The 21,473-nt window shown below is 41.0% G+C and overlaps 1 non-coding gene across 1 annotated transcript; it reads left to right on the top strand.

Annotated features, from left to right (window-relative positions):
* The first annotated feature begins 378 nt into the window (after window positions 1-378).
* On the top strand, window positions 379-485 carry LOC148293015 (small nucleolar RNA R71). The gene has a single exon (XR_015825882.1). It is a non-coding gene; the product is annotated as a small nucleolar RNA R71 (small nucleolar RNA).
* Window positions 486-21,473: the final 20,988 nt, after the last annotated feature.

Here is a 21,473-nt window from a genome sequence, read left to right as displayed (position 1 = left end):
TAGGAATTTACCAACTTAGCTTGTTCTTGCACAAATTCTGGATATCCAGCCCCAAGTGGACAAGCTGTGGTAGCATGGTCATGAGATTCACAAATGCTACACACTTCCTTCGGAGGGCTTCTTGAGTTTAATGCAAGAAGAGCATCTAGCTTTTGTTCCAGTTTTGAAATCTGCATACTAGAAGCATCATTAGAACCACTAATAACACGTTTACCTCTTGTATCCGTATGTTGGGTCTCCATTGCTATCTCCTCAAAGAGTTCGTACGTTTCTTCTGGAGTTTTGGTTTTAAAAGAACCACCTGCAAAATTGGTGACTATATTATGACTAGAAGGGGTTAGTCCTTTATAAAACATACGCATTTGAAGCTTCAATGGAATCCCATGATGAGGACATTGGTTGAGCAACCCATTGAATTTCTCCCATGCTTCACAAAACGATTCATCATCTTGCTGTGCAAATAACAAGATCTTGTCCCTAAGCATGTCGGTCTTTTGCGTGGAGAAGTATTTTTCCAGGAACTTCTTTTGAATGGCAGACCATGTAGTGAGTGAACCAGGCTTCAAAGAATTCAACCAATACTTCGCCTTATCCTTTAAAGTGTATGGAAACACTCTCATTCGAAGTTGATCTTCTGTCACACCTGTCAAGGGAAAAGAACTCACAACATTAAAAATATCCTTTATATGAGTCAATGGATCTTCATTAGGTAAACCATAAAAGGAAGGCAGCATATTAAGATGAGAAGATTTAAGCTCATAATTTCGAGCTACAGTGGGCAGCAAAATGCTTGAAGGAGATGCTGGAATTGTTGGGATATCAAGTTCTCCCATGAACTCAATGGCAGCCATCATTTCTTCTTCTTCTTGGTCTGAACTTGCTTCCGAATTTGAAAGTGAAGAACCAGGAAGTTTAGTGTGGAGAGCAAGACTTGTAAATGTAGCAAGAGCTTGCTCTTTTGCAGTTGACAACTCCCTTTCTAGACGATTCTGAATTTCAGAGGTCACTCGTCTGGGTTGCAATGATGGTCCTGCGTTCAAAGATCTAGAACGTTGGAACGAAGACCTCACTTGTTCAAGTAATGGCTTTTTAGACATAAACTACCTGAAACAGAAAATTAGATTAATTAGAAACACTAAAAAGAATAGGGTAACCTTGGGCACATAACCAGGGAAGAACTTTCGTTCAGTCCCCGGCAACGGCGCCAAAATTTGTTGTTAATATTATGTTAACTCGCAATTGTACGGGGCAATTAGTAGTATAGCAAGACAAGTACGAGGTCGTACCCACGAAGACTGAGAAGTTAAAACTAGTTATGTACTTAGATTACCAAATTCAAGAAAGTAGGAGGTTATGTCTAAAACAGAATTTAAAACAAGAGTGGTTGTGATTGTTGAACAAAAGAAGCAAAATGAAATTGCAAACAAAAACAAGTAAACAAATGTAACAAAGAGTGGTTTTAAGAGTTGGAAAACAGATTTTGAGACTAGGGCATTCGAATCACCATAACAATTCAATTCTGGGTTATAAAGATTCAAGTAACAAGTCTAATTCAGATTCAAAGATTGATTCTAGCTAAAGTATGATTAGGCCATGGTGTTTGGTCCTAACCTTGTGTTCCTAATTCCCTAATTTGATCATTTGTTGTCTAACCTAAAATTAAGCATTAGGAACCCATTAAGCATAGAAGAACATTTTAAACAACCAAGTATGTATCTAATCCCTGTTGTCGAATGTCCATACATACTCTTCCTATTCAAAGTTCAATTCGAATTAAAGCATGGTGTATACTCTTAATTCAAACCAAGATAGTTAACAAACAAGTTCTAATGGTGATCAATCATTCAAACAAGCATGTTAACTTATAAGCATAATGAATAAGAACATGAATCATGAATCAAACTTGAAACTCCAAACTTATAAACCCAGAATATTCATGTTAGGTTACATCAAAGCCCTAGTTATGGATTTAGCTACTCATAATGGAAAAGAGACTTGAACAGAAATGAGAAAACATAATGAATGCAATAAGAGTAGAAGAACCCTTTTTCTGAAGTTCTTGTGGTGTCCAAGGCTTCTCCAAGTGCTTCTCCACTTCTAATGCTTCTCCAAGAGCTTCCCCACTTCTAGAAAGATGTATGAAGGATATGGAGGTGATTTGGGATGAGTTTGAGTGAGTGGTGATGGCTAAGGAAGATGAAATTCGTAGGGAAATGGAAGAGAAGAAAGCTGGAGTTGTTTTGGTAATTGTTGGAGTGTTTGGGATTGTGAGAGTGTTTGAGGATGGTTGGAGTGAATTGTGGGGTTGTGAATCCCAGGATTTGTTGTGTCTTGAATGTGGAATGGATGTGGTATTTATAGGGAGAGGGGAGTGATAAATCTGAATTCAATATGGCTAATACATACAACACTTGCATTATAAAAGATGAATTGGTTGATGCACTTCACTAATGCATACAACACTTGCATTATAAAATCTGAATTGGTTGATGCACTTCACCAATAAATCCCACCAGCAGCCCTAGCTCATCTTCATGTCACCATGACCAAGCTTCCAACTAGCTACAATAGCTCATGCCTAGCTCACCATGACCAAGCTTCCAACCAGCTCATCCTCATGTCAGCATGACCAGCAACTTCAAGGGCTTACAACTTGGGCTTCTCTTAAGCAAATGATGACTTTAAGATGTCCATTGTGAAGTTCAGAATGTGTATGATCCAACCACACAAGTATTGGCCCAATCCAAGCTCGGAGGAGGAAGTTAAGGCCGAAACAAATTGCTAACTCGTTTTGCTCGCTGACAAAAATCCATCCTGAGCATGGTTCAGTGTTTGCTAGGTTACGGCCTCCAGAGTTATTCAATGGGGCTGAAATTTGGATATGTTATAGTACCCACCCATTGGAACAACTTTCATGAAGAATGCGGCCTCATCCGAGCTGTGTAGATTGCTGAAACAGATCTTGCAATGTGACCCACGAAACTGGACTGTAGGAAAAATGAGTTTGTCTTTAAGCTCTTCTTCCATTCATCCAAATTAGGCCTTAACATGCTTGAATTGCATGAATTATGCTCTCTTGCTCTATTGGCCTACAAAACACACAAATAGAGGCAAATAACTCAGAATTATAGGAAACTAAGCAAAAGAAGTAAGTAAATTGGGCATGTATATGTATGAAATTATGAGCTTAACAATAAGGTGGGAGGAGTTTTGAGTGAAATCCAATCGCTAGAAGTATGGAATACACCAACCACTCCAATTAGGAACGAACTGCCGTTGAACATGAATTGTCCAATTTCTCACACCTATTGATTTCGGATCGAGCTCAAAACTTGGGCAACATCATAATATGGTGGGAGGAGTCATTTGGTGCGTTTTGAGTGAAATCCAATCGCTAGAAGTATGGAATACACCAACCACTCCAATTAGGAACGAACTGCCGTTGAACTTGAATTGTCCAATTTCGAACACCTATTGATTTCGGATCGAGCCCAAAACTTGGGCAACATCATAATAAGGTGGGAGGATTTTTGAGTGAAATCCAATCGCTAGAAGTATGGAATACACCAACCACTCCAATTAGGAACGAACTGCCGTTGAACTTGAATTGTCCAATTTCGAACACCTATTGATTTCGGATCGAGCCCAAAACTTGGGCAACATCATAATATGGTGGGAGGAGTCATTTGGTTAGTTTTGAGTTAAATCCAATCGCTAGGAGTGTGGAATACACCAACCACTCCAATTAGGAACGAACTGCCGTTGAACTTGGATTGTCCAATTTCCCACACCTATTGATTTCAGATCGAGCCCAAAACATGGGCAACATCATAATAAGGTGGGAGGAGTTTTGAGTGAAATCCAATCGCTAGAAGTATGGAATACACCAACCACTCCAATTAGGAACGAACTGCCGTTGAACTTGAATTGTCCAATTTGCAACACCTATTGATTTCGGATCGAGCCCAAAACTTGGGCAACATCATAATATGGTGGGAGGAGTCATTTGGTTAGTTTTGAGTTAAATCCAACCGCTAGAAGTGCGGAATACACCAACCACTCCAATTAGGAACGAACTGCTGTTGAACTTGAATTGTCCAATTTGCAACACCTATTGATTTCGGATCGAGCCCAAAACTTGGGGAACATCATAATATGGTGGGAGAAGTCATTTGGTGAGTTTTGAGTGAAATCCAATCGCTAGAAGTATGGAATACACCAACCACTCCAATTAGGAACGAACTGCCGTTGAACTTGAATTGTCCAATTTCGAACACCTATTGATTTGGGATTGAGCCCAAAACTTGGGCAACATCATAATATGGTGGGAGGAGTCATTTGGTGAGTTTTGAGTGAAATCCAATCCCTAGAAGTATGGAATACAGCAACCACTCCAATTAGGAACGAACTGCCGTTGAACTTGAATTGTCCAATTTCTCACACCTATTGATTTCGGATCGAGCCCAAACCTTGGGCAACATCATAATATGGTGGGAGGAGTCATTTGGTGAGTTTTGAGTGAAATCCAGTCGCTAGAAGTATGGAATACACCAACCACTCCAATTAGAAACGAACTGCCATTGAACTTGAATTGTCCAATTTCTCACACCTATTGATTTCGGATCGAGCCCAAAACTTGGGCAACATCATAATATGGTGGGAGGAGTCATTTGGTTAGTTTTGAGTTAAATCCAATCGCTAGAAGTGTGGAATACACCAACCACTCCAATTAGGAACGAACTGCCGTTGAACTTGGATTGTCCAATTTCCCACACCTATTGATTTCAGATCGAGCCCAAAACATGGGCAACATCATAATAAGGTGGGAGGAGTTTTGAGTGAAATCCAATCGCTAGAAGTATGGAATACACCAACCACTCCAATTAGGAACGAACTGCCGTTGAACTTGAATTGTCCAATTTGCAACATCTATTGATTTCGGATCGAGTCCAAAACTTGGGCAACATCATAATATGGTGGGAGAAGTCATTTGGTGAGTTTTGAGTGAAATCCAATCGCTAGAAGTATGGAATACACCAACCACTCCAATTAGGAACGAACTGCCGTTGAACTTGAATTGTCCAATTTCGAACACCTATTGATTTCGAATCGAGGCCAAAACATAGGCAACATCATAATATGGTGGGAGGAGTCACTTGGTGAGTTTTGAGAGAAATCCAGTCGCTAGAATTATGGAATACACCAACCACTCCAATTAGGAACGAACTGCCGTTGAACTTGAATTGTCCAATTTGGAACACCTATTGATTTCGGATCGAGCCCAAAACTTGGGCAACATCATAATGTGGTGGGAGGAGTCATTCGGTGAGTTTTGAGTGAAATCCAATCGCTTGAAGTATGGAATACACCAACCACTCCAATTAGGAACGATCTGCCGTTGAACTTGAATTGTCCAATTTCTCACACCTATTGATTTCGGATCGTACCCCAAACTTGGGCAACATCATAATATGGTGGGAGGAGTCATTTGGTGAGTTTTGAGTGAAATCCAATCCCTAGAAGTATGGAATACAGCAACCATTCCAATTAGGAACGAACTGCCGTTGAACTTGAATTGTCCAATTTCTCACACCTATTGATTTCGGTTCGAGCCCAAAACATGGGCAACATCATAACATGGTGGGAGGAGTCATTTGGTGAGTTTTGAGTGAAATCCAATCTCTAGAAGTATGGAATACACCAATCACTCCAATTAGGAACTATCTGCCGTTGAACTTGAATTGTCCAATTTCTCACACCTATTGATTTGGGATCGAGCCCAAAACTTGGGCAACATCATAATATGGTGGGAGGAGTCATTTGGTGAGTTTTGAGTGAAATCCAATCCCTAGAAGTATGGAATACAGCAACCACTCCAATTAGGAACGAACTGCCGTTGAACTTGAATTGTCCAATTTCTCACACCTATTGATTTCGGATCGAGCCCAAACCTTGGGCAACATCATAATATGGTGGGAGGAGTCATTTGGTGAGTTTTGAGTAAAATCCAGTCGCTAGAAGTATGGAATACACCAACCACTCCAATTAGAAACGAACTGCCGTTGAACTTGAATTGTCCAATTTCTCACACCTATTGATTTCGGATCGAGCCCAAAACTTGGGCAACATCATAATATGGTGGGAGGAGTCATTTGGTTAGTTTTGAGTTAAATCCAATCGCTAGAAGTGTGGAATACACCAACCACTCCAATTAGGAACGAACTGCCGTTGAACTTGGATTGTCCAATTTCCCACACCTATTGATTTCAGATCGAGCCCAAAACATGGGCAACATCATAATAAGGTGGGAGGAGTTTTGAGTGAAATCCAATCGCTAGAAGTATGGAATACACCAACCACTCCAATTAGGAACGAACTGCCGTTGAACTTGAATTGTCCAATTTGCAACATCTATTGATTTCGGATCGAGTCCAAAACTTGGGCAACATCATAATATGGTGGGAGAAGTCATTTGGTGAGTTTTGAGTGAAATCCAATCGCTAGAAGTATGGAATACACCAACCACTCCAATTAGGAACGAACTGCCGTTGAACTTGAATTGTCCAATTTCGAACACCTATTGATTTCGAATCGAGGCCAAAACATAGGCAACATCATAATATGGTGGGAGGAGTCACTTGGTGAGTTTTGAGAGAAATCCAGTCGCTAGAATTATGGAATACACCAACCACTCCAATTAGGAACGAACTGCCGTTGAACTTGAATTGTCCAATTTGGAACACCTATTGATTTCGGATCGAGCCCAAAACTTGGGCAACATCATAATGTGGTGGGAGGAGTCATTCGGTGAGTTTTGAGTGAAATCCAATCGCTTGAAGTATGGAATACACCAACCACTCCAATTAGGAACGATCTGCCGTTGAACTTGAATTGTCCAATTTCTCACACCTATTGATTTCGGATCGTACCCCAAACTTGGGCAACATCATAATATGGTGGGAGGAGTCATTTGGTGAGTTTTGAGTGAAATCCAATCCCTAGAAGTATGGAATACAGCAACCATTCCAATTAGGAACGAACTGCCGTTGAACTTGAATTGTCCAATTTCTCACACCTATTGATTTCGGTTCGAGCCCAAAACATGGGCAACATCATAACATGGTGGGAGGAGTCATTTGGTGAGTTTTGAGTGAAATCCAATCTCTAGAAGTATGGAATACACCAATCACTCCAATTAGGAACTATCTGCCGTTGAACTTGAATTGTCCAATTTCTCACACCTATTGATTTGGGATCGAGCCCAAAACTTGGGCAACATCATAATATGGTGGGAGGAGTCATTTGGTGAGTTTTGAGTGAAATCCAATCCCTAGAAGTATGGAATACAGCAACCACTCCAATTAGGAACGAACTGCCGTTGAACTTGAATTGTCCAATTTCTCACACCTATTGATTTCGGATCGAGCCCAAACCTTGGGCAACATCATAATATGGTGGGAGGAGTCATTTGGTGAGTTTTGAGTAAAATCCAGTCGCTAGAAGTATGGAATACACCAACCACTCCAATTAGAAACGAACTGCCGTTGAACTTGAATTGTCCAATTTCTCACACCTATTGATTTCGGATCGAGCCCAAAACTTGGGCAACATCATAATATGGTGGGAGGAGTCATTTGGTTAGTTTTGAGTTAAATCCAATCGCTAGAAGTGTGGAATACACCAACCACTCCAATTAGGAACGAACTGCCGTTGAACTTGGATTGTCCAATTTCCCACACCTATTGATTTCAGATCGAGCCCAAAACATGGGCAACATCATAATAAGGTGGGAGGAGTTTTGAGTGAAATCCAATCGCTAGAAGTATGGAATACACCAACCACTCCAATTAGGAACGAACTGCCGTTGAACTTGAATTGTCCAATTTGCAACACCTATTGATTTCGGATCGAGCCCAAAACTTGGGCAACATCATAATATGGTGGGAGAAGTCATTTGGTGAGTTTTGAGTGAAATCCAATCGCTAGAAGTATGGAATACACCAACCACTCCAATTAGGAACGAACTGCCGTTGAACTTGAATTGTCCAATTTCGAACACCTATTGATTTCGAATCGAGCCCAAAACATAGGTAACATCATAATATGGTGGGAGGAGTCATTCGGTGAGTTTTGAGTGAAATCCAATCGCTTGAAGTATGGAATACACCACCCACTCCAATTAGGAACGATCTGCCGTTGAACTTGAATTGTCCAATTTCTCACACCTATTGATTTCGGATCGTACCCCAAACTTGGGCAACATCATAATATGGTGGGAGGAGTCATTTGGTGAGTTTTGAGTGAAATCCAATCCCTAGAAGTATGGAATACAGCAACCATTCCAATTAGGAACGAACTGCCGTTGAACTTGAATTGTCCAATTTCTCACACCTATTGATTTCGGTTTGAGCCCAAAACATGGCCAACATCATAACATGGTGGGAGGAGTCATTTGGTGAGTTTTGAGTGAAATCCAATCTCTAGAAGTATGGAATACACCAATCACTCCAATTAGGAACTATCTGCCGTTGAACTTGAATTGTCCAATTTCTCACACCTATTGATTTCGGATCGAGCTCAAAAGTTGGGCAACATCATAATACGGTGGGAGGAGTCAATTGGTGAGTTTTGAGTGAAATCCAATCGCTAGAAGTATGGAATACACCAACCATTCCAATTAGGAACGAACTGCCGTTGAACATGAATTGTCCAATTTGGAACACCTATTGATTTCGGATCGAGCCCAAAACTTGGGCAACATCCTAGTACGGTGAGAGGTGTCATTTTGTGAGTTTTGAGTGAAATCCAATCGCTAGAAGTGTGGAATACACCAACCACTCCAATTAGGAACGAAATGCCGTTGAAATTGAATTGACCAATTTCTCACACCTATTAATTTCGGATCGAGCCCAAAACTTGGGCAACATCATAATATGGTGGGAGGAGTCATTTGGTGAGTTTTGAGTGAAATCCAATCGCTAGAAGTATGGAATACACCAACCACTCCAATGAGGAACGAACTGCCGTTGAACTTGAATTGTCCAATTTCGAACACCTATTGATTTCGGATTGAGCCCAAAACTTGGGCAACATCATAATATGGTGGGAGGAGTCAGTTGGTTAGTTTTGAGTGAAATCCAATCGCTAGAAGTATGGAATACACCAACCACTCCAATTAGGAACGAACTGCCGTTGAACATGAATTGTCCAATTTGGAACACCTATTGATTTCGGATCGAGCCCAAAACTTGGGCAGCATCATAATATGGTGGGAGGAGTCATTTGGTGAGTTTTGAGTGAAATCCAATCGCTAGACGTATGGAATACACCAACCACTCCAATTAGGAACGAACTGCTGTTGAACTTGAAGTGCCCAATTTGGAACACCTATTGATTTCGGATCGAGCCCAAAACTTGGGCAACATCATAATATGGTGGGAGGAGTCATTTGGTGAGTTTTGAGTGAAATCCAATCGCTAGAAGTATGGAATACACCAACCACTACAATTAGGAACGAACTGCCGTTGATCTTGAATTGCCCAATTTCTCACACCTATTGATTTCGGATCGAGCCCAAAACTTGGGCAACATCATAATATGGTGGGAGGAGTCATTTGGTGAGTTTTGAGTGAAATCCAATCGCTAGACGTATGTAATACACCAACCACTCCAATTAGGAACGAACTGCCGTTGAACTTGAATTGTCCAATTTCTCCCACCTATTGATTTCGGATCGAGCCCCAAACTTGGGCAACATCATAATATGGTGGGACGAGTCATTTGGTTAGTTTTGAGTGAAATCCAATCGCTAGAAGTATGGAATACACCAACCACTCCAATTAGGAACGAACTTCCGTTGAACTTGAATTGTCCAATTTCTCACACCTATTGATTTCGGATCGAGCCCAAAACTTGGGGAACATCATAATATGGTGGGAGGAGACATTTGGTGAGTTTTGAGTGAAATCCAATCGCTAGAAGTGTGGAATACACCAACCACTCCAGTTAGGAACGAACTGCCGTTGAACTTGAATTGTCCAATTTCTCACACCTATTGATTTTGGATCGAGCTCAAAAGTTGGGCAACATCATAATACGGTGGGAGGAGTCAATTGGTGAGTTTTGAGTGAAATCCAATCGCTAGAAGTATGGAATACACCAACCACTCCAATTTGGAACGAACTGCCGTTGAACTTGAATTCTCCAATTTCTCACACCTATGGATTTCGGATCGAGCCCCAAACTTGGGCAACATCATAATATGGTGGGAGGAGTCAATTGGTGAGTTTTTGAGTGAAATCCAATCGCAAGAAGTATGGAATACACCAACCACTCCAATTAGGAACGAACTTCCGTTGAACTTGAATTGTCCAATTTCTCACACCTATTGATTTCGGATCGAGCCCAAAACTTGGGCAACATCATAATATGGTGGGAGGAGTCATTTGGTTAGTTTTGAGTGAAATCCAATCGCTAGAAGTATGGAATACACCAACCACTCCAATTAGGAACGAACTTCCGTTGAACTTGAATTGTCCAATTTCTCACACCTGTTGATTACGGATCGAGCCCCAAACTTGGGCAACATTATAATATGGTAGGAGGAGTCATTTGGGGAGTTTTAAGTGAAATCCAATCGCTAGAAGTATGGAATACTTATCGGTTCATAATTGTATATCATTTTGTACCCTTCTAGCTTATGATTTGGTTATGTTTTTGAGTTAAACTTGTGCTTTTAATCCTTTTTGTGTTTATCTTTCAGTTAATTGACATTTAGGTAACAATGATGACTTTGGATAGGAAATGATGCAATCCATGCATGTTAAGGCTTGATTTGGGTGAATGGAAGAAGGGCTTAAAGACAAACACATTTTGGCTACAACTCCTTTCCAGCCCAATTTCGTAGGTCAGCTTCTTGGCCTTGGATCAGCATCCTATGGGGCTTGGATGAGGTGAAGATCTTCATGAAACTTGTTCCAATGGGTGTCTAGTACAACATATCCAAATTTCAGCCCAATTGGACATTTGTGGAGTGCTCAGCCTGCCCAACACTCAACCCTGCTCAGGAGGATTTGCAGCTGCCAGCTTTGTCATGTGCCTCCATGTGCCTCACCCATGCTGCAACTGACTTTGGATCCAACATAATGAGTGAAGTGGGGAGGCATTCCAGCTATGAAAGTCTAAAGGATCAATTTGGTACATGCTGGAGTTATTATAGAGAAAGTATGTGCATGCATGTAAAGCATAAATGAAATGAAGTCAACTCCAGTCTCTGTTCGGCAGCCAAATTGTATGGCCCAAAACGCATATTTCTACTGCTCCGATGGGAATACTTTCTTCATAGACGTTGTTCCAATGGGTGTCTACTATAACATATCCAAATTTGAGCCCCATTGGATAAGTTTTGAAACCTCTGGCCTTCCTACACCAAGTCTGGTTCAGAAGACTCGTTTTTGTTCAACAACCAAAAGAAGACCACATGGGTTGGCAGCAAAAGGCAGCCACAATTGATCACCTTTGATCCCATGTGAAGAAAGCTTGAGGTGCAGCAAAAGAAGTATGGGATGGGATTGATTCCAACCACACTAACATAGACAAGATGAAGTGGGAGTTATGGGTTGTATTAAATGAGGAATGGTGGTGTTGGATTTCATCATGATGTTCCTCCCTCTTAGCCCTATAAATAGAGGAGTCTTCAAGCTACAAAATTCACTTCAGCCATCCTCCACACTTCCATCATCCAGAAATCATCCTCATACATTCCCACAACCCCAAACACTCAAGCAATCAACCCAATACTCTAAACTGCCCCAAAATCACCAAAACAGCTCCAGAAAACCTCCCTTCCATTTCCCTACGAATTTCCTCTTTCTCAGCCATCACCACTCACTCAAGCTCATCTCAAATCACCTCCATATCCTTCATACATCCTTCTAGACGTGGAGAAGCTCTTGGAGAAGCATTGGACACTACAAGAACTTCAGAAAAGGGTTTTTCTACTCTTATGGCATTCATTATGTTTTCCCATTTCTATTTTAGTTTCTTTTCCATTATGAGTAGCTAAATCCATAACTAGGGCTTTGATGTAACCTAACATGAATATTCTGGGTTTATAAGTTTGGAGTTTCAAGTTTGATTCATGATTCATGTTCTTATTCATTATGCTTATAAGTTAACATGCTTGTTTGAATGATTGATCACCATTAGAACTTGTTTGTTAACTATCTTGGTTTGAATTAAGAGTAGACACCATGCTTTAATTCGAATTGAACTATGAATAGGAAGAGTATGTATGGACATTCGACAACAGGGATTAGATACATGCTTGGTTGTTTAAATTGTTCTTCTATGCTTAATGGGTTCCTAATGCTTAATTTTAGGTTAGACAACAAATGATCAAATTAGGGAATTAGGAACACAAGGTTAGGACCAAACACCATGGCCTAATCATACTTTAGCTAGAATCAATCTTTGAATCTGAATTAGACTTGTTACTTGACTCCATATAACCCAGAATTGAATTGTTATGGTGATTCGAATGCCCTAGTCTCCAAATCTGTTTTCCAACTCTTAAAACCACTCTTTGTTACACTTGTTTATTTGCTTTCATTTGCAATTTCAGTTTGCTCACTTCCTTTCACAATCACAATCACTCTCACTTTAATTTCTGTTTTAGACTTAACTTCCTAACTTCTTGAATTCGGTAATCTACGTACATAACTAATTTGAACTTCTCAGTCTTCGTGGGTACGACCTCGTACTTGTCTTGCTATATTACTAATTGCCCCGTACAATTGCGAGTTAACATAATAATTAACAACAAATACACCAACCACTCCAATTAGGAACGAACTGTCGTTGAACTCTAATTGTCATATTTGGAAGACCTATTGATTTCGGATCGAGCCCAAAACTTGGGCAACATCATAATACGGTGGGAGGAGTCAATTGGTGAGTTTTGAGTGAAATCATATCGCTAGAAATATGGAATACACCAACCACTCCAATTAGGAACGAACTGCCGTTGAACTTGAATTGCCCAATTTCTCACACCTATTCATTTTGGATCGAGCCCCAAACTTGGGCAACATCATAATATGGTGGCAGGAGTCATTTGGTGAGTTTTGAGTGAAATCCAATCGCTAGAAGTATGGAATACACCAACCACTCCAATTAGGAACGAACTGCCGTTGAACTTGAATTGTCCAATTTTTCACACCTATTGATTTCGGATCGAGCCCAAAACTTGGGCAACATCATAATATGGTGGGAGGAGTCAATTGGTGAGTTTTGAGTGAAATCCAATCGCTAGAAGTATGAAATACACCAACCACTCCAATTAGGAACGAACTGCCGTTGAACTTGAATTGTCCAATTTTTCACACCTATTGATTTCGGATCGACCCCAAAACTTGGGTAACATCATAATATGGTGGGAGGAGTCCTTTCGTGAGTTTTGAGTGAAATCCAATCGCTAGAAGTATGGAATACACCAACCACTCCAATTAGGAACGAACTGCCGTTGAACTTGAATTGTCCAATTTCTCACACCTATTGATTTCGGATCGAGCCCAAAGCTTGGGCAACATCATAATGTGGTGGGAGGAGTCATTTGGTTTGTTTTAAGTGAAATCCAATCGCTAGAAGTATGGAATACACCAACGACCCCAATTAGGAACGAACTGCCGTTGAACTTGAATTGTCCAATTTGGAACACCTATTGATTTCGTATCGAGCCCAAAACTTGGGCAACATCATAATATGGTGGGAGGAGTCATTTGGAGAGTTTTGAGTGAAATCCAATCTCTAGAAGTATGGAATACACCAACCACTCCAATCAGGAACGAACTGCCGTTGAACTTGAATTGTCCAATTTGGAACACCTATTGATTTCGGATCGAGCCCAAAACTTGGGCAACATCATAATATGGTGGGAGGAGTCATTTGGGGAGTTTTGAGTGAAATCCAATCTCTAGAAGTATGGAATACACCAACCACTCCAATTAGGAAAGAACTGCCGTTGAACATGAATTGTCCAATTTCTCACACCTATTGATTTCGGATCGAGCCCAAAACTTGGGCAACATCGTAATATGGTGGGAGGAGTCATTTGGTTTGTTTTGAGTGAAATCCAATCTCTAGAAGTATGGAATACTCCAACCACTCCAATTAGGAACGAACTGCCGTTGAACTTGAATTGTCCAATTTCTCACACCTATTGATTTCGGATCGAGCCCAAAACTTAGGCAAGATCATAATATGGTGGGAGGAGTCATTTGGTTAGTTTTGAGTGAAATCCAATCCCTAGAAGTATGGAATACACCAACCACTCCAATTAGGAATGAACTGCCGTTGAACTTGAATTGTCCAATTTCTCACACCTATGGATTTCGGATCGAGCCCAAAACTTGGGCAACATCATAACATGGTGGGAGGAGTCATTTTGTGAGTTTTGAGTGAAATCCAATCGCTAGAAGTATGGAATACACCAACCACCCCAATTAGGAACGAACTGCCGCTGAACTTGAATTGTCCAATTTCTCACACCTATTGATTTCGGATCGAGCCCAAAGCTTGGGCAACATCATAATGCTGTGGGAGGAGTCATTTGGTTTGTTTTGAGTGAAATCCAATCGCTAGAAGTATGGAATACACCAACGACCCCAATTAGGAACGAACTGCCGTTGAACTTGAATTGTCCAATTTGGAACACCTATTGATTTCGTATCGAGCCCAAAACTTGGGCAACATCATAATATGGTGGGAGGAGTCATTTGGCGAGTTTTGAGTGAAATCCAGTCGCTAGAAGTATGGAATACACCAACCAGTCCAATCAGGAACGAACTGCCGTTGAACTTGAATTGTCCAATTTCTCACACCTATTGATTTCGGATCGAGCCCAAAACTTAGGCAACATCATAATGTGGTGGGAGGAGTCATTTGGTTTGTTTTGAGTGAAATCCAATCGCTAGAAGTATGGAATACACCAACCACCCCAATTAGGAACGAACTGCCGTTGAACTTTAATTGTCCAATTTGGAACACCTATTGATTTCGTATCGAGCCCAAAACTTGGGCAACATCATAATATGGTGGGAGGAGTCATTTGGGGAGTTTTGAGTGAAATCCAATCTCTAGAAGTATGGAATACACCAACCACTCCAATTAGGAACGAACTGCCGTTGAACATGAATTGTCCAATATCTCACACCTATTGATTTCGGATCGAGCCCAAAACTTGGGCAACATCGTAATATGGTGGGAGGAGTCATTTGGTTTGTTTTGAGTGAAATCCAATCTCTAGAAGTATGGAATACTCCAACCACTCCAATTAGGAACGAACTACCGTTGAACTTGAATTGTCCAATTTCTCACACCTATTGATTTCGGATCGAGCCCAAAACTTAGGCAAGATCATAATATGGTGGGAGGAGTCATTTGGTTAGTTTTGAGTGAAATCCAATCCCTAGAAGTATGGAATACACCAACCACTCCAATTAGGAATGAACTGCCGTTGAACTTGAATTGTCCAATTTCTCACACCTATGGATTTCGGATCGAGCCCAAAACTTGGGCAACATCATAACATGGTGGGAGGAGTCATTTTGTGAGTTTTGAGTGAAATCCAATCGCTAGAAGTATGGAATACACCAACCACTCCAATTAGGCACGAACTGCCACTGAACTTGAATTGTCCAATTTCTCACACCTATTGATTTCGGATCGAGCCCAAAGCTTGGGCAACATCATAATGCGGTGGGAGGAGTCATTTGGTTTGTTTTGAGTGAAATCCAATCGCTAGAAGTATGGAATACACCAACGACCCCAATTAGGAACGAACTGCCGTTGAACTTGAATTGTCCAATTTGGAACACCTATTGATTTCGTATCGAGCCCAAAACTTGGGCAACATCATAATATGGTGGGAGGAGTCATTTGGCGAGTTTTGAGTGAAATCCAGTCGCTAGAAGTATGGAATACACCAACCACTCCAATCAGGAACGAACTGCCGTTGAACTTGAATTGTCCAATTTCTCACACCTATTGATTTCGGATCGAGCCCAAAACTTAGGCAACATCATAATGTGGTGGGAGGAGTCATTTGGTTTGTTTTGAGTGAAATCCAATCGCTAGAAGTATGGAATACACCAACCACCCCAATTAGGAACGAACTGCCGTTGAAATTGAATTGTCCAATTTGGAACACCTATTGATTTCGTATCGAGCCCAAAACTTGGGCAACATCATAATATGGTGGGAGGAGTCATTTGGTGAGTTTTAAGAGAAATCCAGTCGCTAGAAGTATGGAATACACCAACGACTCCAATTTGGAACGAACTGCTGTAGAACTTGAATTGTCCAATTTGGAACACCTATTGATTTCAGATCGAGCCCAAAACTTGGGCAACATCATAATATGGTGGGAGGAGTCATTTGGTGAGTTTTGAGTGAAATCCAATCGCTAGAAGTATGGAATACACCAACCACTCCAATTAGGAACGAACTGCCGTTGAACTTGAATTGTCCAATTTCGAACAACAATTTATTTCGGATCAAGCCCAAAACTTGGGCAACATCATAATATGGTGGGAGGAGTCATTGGGTGAGTTTTGAGTGAAATCCAATCGCTTGAAGTATTGAATACACCAACCACTGCAATTAGGAACGAACTGCTGTTGAACTTGAATTGTCCAATTTGGAACACCTATTGATTTCGTATCGAGCCCAAAACTTGGGCAACATCAAAATATGGTGGGAGGAGTCAATTGGTGAGTTTTGAGTGAAATCCAATCGCTAGAAGTATGGAATACACCAACCACTCCAATTAGGAACGAACTGCCGTTGAACTTGAATTGTCCAATTTCTCACATCTATTGATTTCGGATCGAGCCCAAAACTTGGGCAACATCATAATATGGTGGGAGGAGTCATTTTGAAAGTTTTGAGTGAAATACAATCGCTAGAAGTATGGAATACACCAACCACTCCAATTAGGAACGAACTGCCGTTGAACTTGAATTGTCCAATTTCTCACACCTATTGATTTCGGATCGAGCCCAAAACTTGGGCAACATCATAATATGGTGGGAGGAGTCATTTGGTTAGTTTTGAGTGAAATCCAATCGCTAGAAGTATGGAATACACCAACCACCCCAATTATGAACGAACTGCCGTTGAACTTGAATTGTCCAATTTGGAACACCTATTGATTTCGGATCCAGCTCCAAACTTGGGCAACATCATAATATGGTGGGAGGAGTCATTTAGTGAGTTTTGGGCGGAATCCAATCGCAAGAAGAATACACCAACCACTCCAACTGGGAACGAACTGCCGTTGAACTTGAGTTGTCCAATTTGGAAGACCTATTGATTTCGGATCGAGCCCAAAACTTGGGCAACATCATAATATGGTGGGAGGAGTCAATTGGTGAGTTTTGAGTGAAATCCAATCGCTAGAAGTTTGGAATACACCGACCACTCCAATTAGGAACGAACTGCCGTTGAAATTTAATTGTCCAATTTCTCACACCTATTGAATTCGGATCAGCCCAAAACTTGGGCAACATCATAATATGGTGGGAGGAGTCATTTGGTGTGTTTTGAGTGAAATCCAATCCCTAGAAGTATGGAATACACCAACCACTCCAATTAGGAATGAACTGCCGTTGAACTTGAGTTGTCCAATTTCTCACACCTATTGATTTCGGATCGAGCCCAAAACTTGAGCAACATCATAATACGGTGGGAGGAGTCATTTGGTGAGTTTTTAGTGAAATCCAATCGCTAGAAGTATGGAATACACCAACCACTCCCATTAGGAACGAACTGCCGTTGAACTTGAATTGTCCAATTTCTAACACCTATTGATTTCGGATCGAGCCCAAAACTTGGGCAACATCATAATATGGTGGGAGGAGTCATTTGGTGAGTTTTGAGTGAAATCCAATCGCTAGAAGTATGGAATACACCAACCACCCCAATTATGAACGAACTGCCGTTGAACTTGAATTGTCCAATTTGGAACACCTATTGATTTCGTATCGAGCCCAAAACTTGGGCAACATCATAATATGGTGGGAGGAGTCATTTGGTGAGTTTTGAGTGAAATCCAATCGCTAGAAGTATGGAATACACCAACCACCCCAATTATGAACGAACTGCCGTTGAACTTGAATTGTCCAATTTGGAACACCTATTGATTTCGTATCGAGCCCAAAACTTGGGCAACATCAAAATATGGTGGGAGGAGTCATTTGGTGAGTTTTGAGTGAAATCCAATCGCTAGAAGTATGGAATACACCAACCACTCCAATTAGGAACGAACTGCCGTTGAACTTGAATTGTCCAATTTCTCACACCTACTGATTTCGGATCAAGCCCAAAACTTGGGCAACATCATAATATGGTGGGAGGAGTCAATTGGTGAGTTTTGAGTGAAATCCAATCGCTAGAAGTATGGAATACACCAACCACTCCAATTAGGAACGAACTGCCGTTGAACTTGAATTGTCCAATTTCTCACACCTATTGATTTCGGATCGAGCCCAAAACTTGGGCAACATCATAATATGGTGGGAGGAGTCAATTGGTGAGTTTTGAGTGAAATCCAATCGCTAGAAGTATGGAATACACCAACCACTCCAATTAGGAACGAACTGCCATTGAACTTGAATTGTCCAATTTCTCACACCTATTGATTTCGGATCGTGCCCCAAACTTGGGCAACATCATAATATGGTGGGAGGAGTCATTTGGTGAGTTTTTAGTGAAATCCAATCGCTAGAAGTATGGAATACACCAACCACTCCAATTAGGAACGAACTGACGTTGAACTTGAATTGTCCAATTTCTCACACCTATTGATTTCGGATCGAGTCCAAAATTTGGGAAACATCATAATATGGTGGGAGGAGTCATTTGGTGAGTTTTGAGTGAAATCCAATCGCTAGAAGTGTGTAATACACCAACCACTCCAATTAGGAACGAACTGCCGTTCAACTTGAATTGTCAAATTTGGAACACCTATTGATTTCGGATCGAGCCCAAAACTTGGGCAACATCATAATATGGTGGGAGGAGTCATTTGGCTAAATTTGAGTGAAATCCAATCGCTAGAAGTATGGAATACACCAACTAGTCCAATTAGGAACGAACTGCCGTTGAACTTGAATTGTCCAATTTGGAACACCTATTGATTTCGGATTGATCCCAAAACTTGGGCAACATCATAATATGGTGGGAGGAGTCATTTGGTGAGTTTTGAGTGAAATCCAATTGCTAGAAGTATGGAATACACCAACCACTCCAATTTGGAACGAACTGCCGTTGAACTTGAATTGTCCAATTTGGAACACCTATTGATTTCGGATCCAGCTCCAAACTTGGGCAACATCATAATATGGTGGGAGGAGTCATTTAGTGAGTTTTGGGCGGAATCCAATCGCAAGAAGAATACACCAACCACTCCAATTGGGAACGAACTGCCGCTGAACTTGAGTTGTCCAATTTCTCACACCTATTGATTTCGGATCGATCCCAAAACTTGGGCAACATCATAATATGGTGGGAGGAGTCAATTGGTGAGTTTTGAGTGAAATCCAATCGCTAGAAGTATGGAATACACCGACCACTCCAATTAGAAACGAACTGCCGTTGAAATTTAATTGTCCAATTTCTCACACCTATTGAATTCGGATCAAGCCCAAAACTTGGGCAACATCATAATATGGTGGGAGGAGTCATTTGGTGTGTTTTGAGTGAAATCCAATCCCTAGAAGTATGGAATACACCAACCACTCCGATTAGGAATGAACTGCCGTTGAACTTGAGTTGTCCAATTTCTCACACCTATTGATTTCGGATCGAGCCCAAAACTTGAGCAACATCATAATACGGTGGGAGGAGTTATTTGGTGAGTTTTGAGTGAAATCCAATCGCTAGAAGTATGGAATACACCAACCACTCCCATTAGGAACGAACTGCCGTTGAACTTGAATTGTCCAATTTCTAACACCTATTGATTTCGGATCGAGCCCAAAACTTGGGCAACATCATAATATGGTGGGAGGAGTCATTTGGTGAGTTTTGAGTGAAATCCAATCCCTAGAAGTATGGAATACAGCAACCACTCCAATTAGGAACGAACTGCCGTTGAACTTGAATTGTCCAATTTCTCACACCTATTGATTTCGGATCGAGCCCAAAACTTGGGCAACATCATAATATGGTGGGAGGAGTCAATTGGTGAGTTTTGAGTGAAATCCAATCCCTAGAAGTATGGAATACACCAACCACTCCAATTAGGAACGAACTGCCGTTCAACTTGAATTGTCAAATTTGGAACACCTATTGATTTCGGATCGAGCCCAAAACTTGGGCAACATCATAATATGGTGGGAGGAGTCATTTGGTTAGTTTTGAGTGAAATCCAATCGCTAGAAGTATGGAATACACCAACTAGTCCAATTAGGAACGAACTGCCGTTGAACTTGAATTGTCCAATTTGGAACACCTATTGATTTCGGATCGAGCCCAAAACTTGGGCAACATCATAATATGGTGGGAGGAGTCATTTGGTGAGTTTTGAGTGAAATCCAATCGCTAGAAGTATGGAATACACCAACCACTCCAATTTAGAACGAACTGCCGTTGAACTTGAATTGTCCAATTTCTCACACCTATTGATTTCGGATCGAGCCCAAAACTTGGGCAACATCATAATATGGTGGGAGGAGTCATTTGGTTAGTTTTGAGTGAAATCCAATCGCTAGAAGTATGGAATACACCAACCACTCCAATTAGGAACGAACTGCCGTTGAACTCTAATTGTCAAATTTGGAAGACCTATTGATTTCGGATCTAGCCCAGAACTTGGGCAACATCATAATATGGTGGGAGGAGTCATTTGGTGAGTTTTGAGTGAAATCCAATCGCTTGAAGTATGAAATACACCAACCACTGCAATTAGGAACGAACTGCCGTTGAACTTGAATTGTCCAATTTGGAACACCTATTGATTTCGGATCGAGCCCAAAACTTGGGCAACATCCTAATATGGTGGGAGGAGTCAATTGGTGAGTTTTGAGTGAAATCCAATCGCTAGAAGTATGGAATACACCAACCACTCCAATTAGGAACGAACTGCCGTTGAACTTTACTTGTCCAATTTCTCACACCTATTGAATTCGGATCGAGCCCAAAACTTGGGCAACATCATAATATGGTGGGAGGAGTCATTTGGTGAGTTTTGAGTGAAATCCAATCCCTAGAAGTATGGAATACACCAACCACTCCAATTAGGAATGAACTGCCGTTGAACTTGAATTGTCCAATTTCTCACACCTATTGATTTCGGATCGAGCCCAAAACTTGGGCAACATCATAATATGGTGGGAGGAGTCATTTTGTGAGTTTTGAGTGAAATCCAATCTTTAGAAGTATGGAATACACCAACCACTCCAATTAGGAATGAA

Source organism: Prunus avium, chromosome 7 (genome assembly GCF_965620075.1).
Source record: "Prunus avium chromosome 7, drPruAviu1.hap1.1, whole genome shotgun sequence".
Taxonomy (NCBI): Eukaryota; Viridiplantae; Streptophyta; class Magnoliopsida; order Rosales; family Rosaceae; genus Prunus; species Prunus avium.
This window is presented reverse-complemented; position numbering and strand designations above follow the sequence as displayed.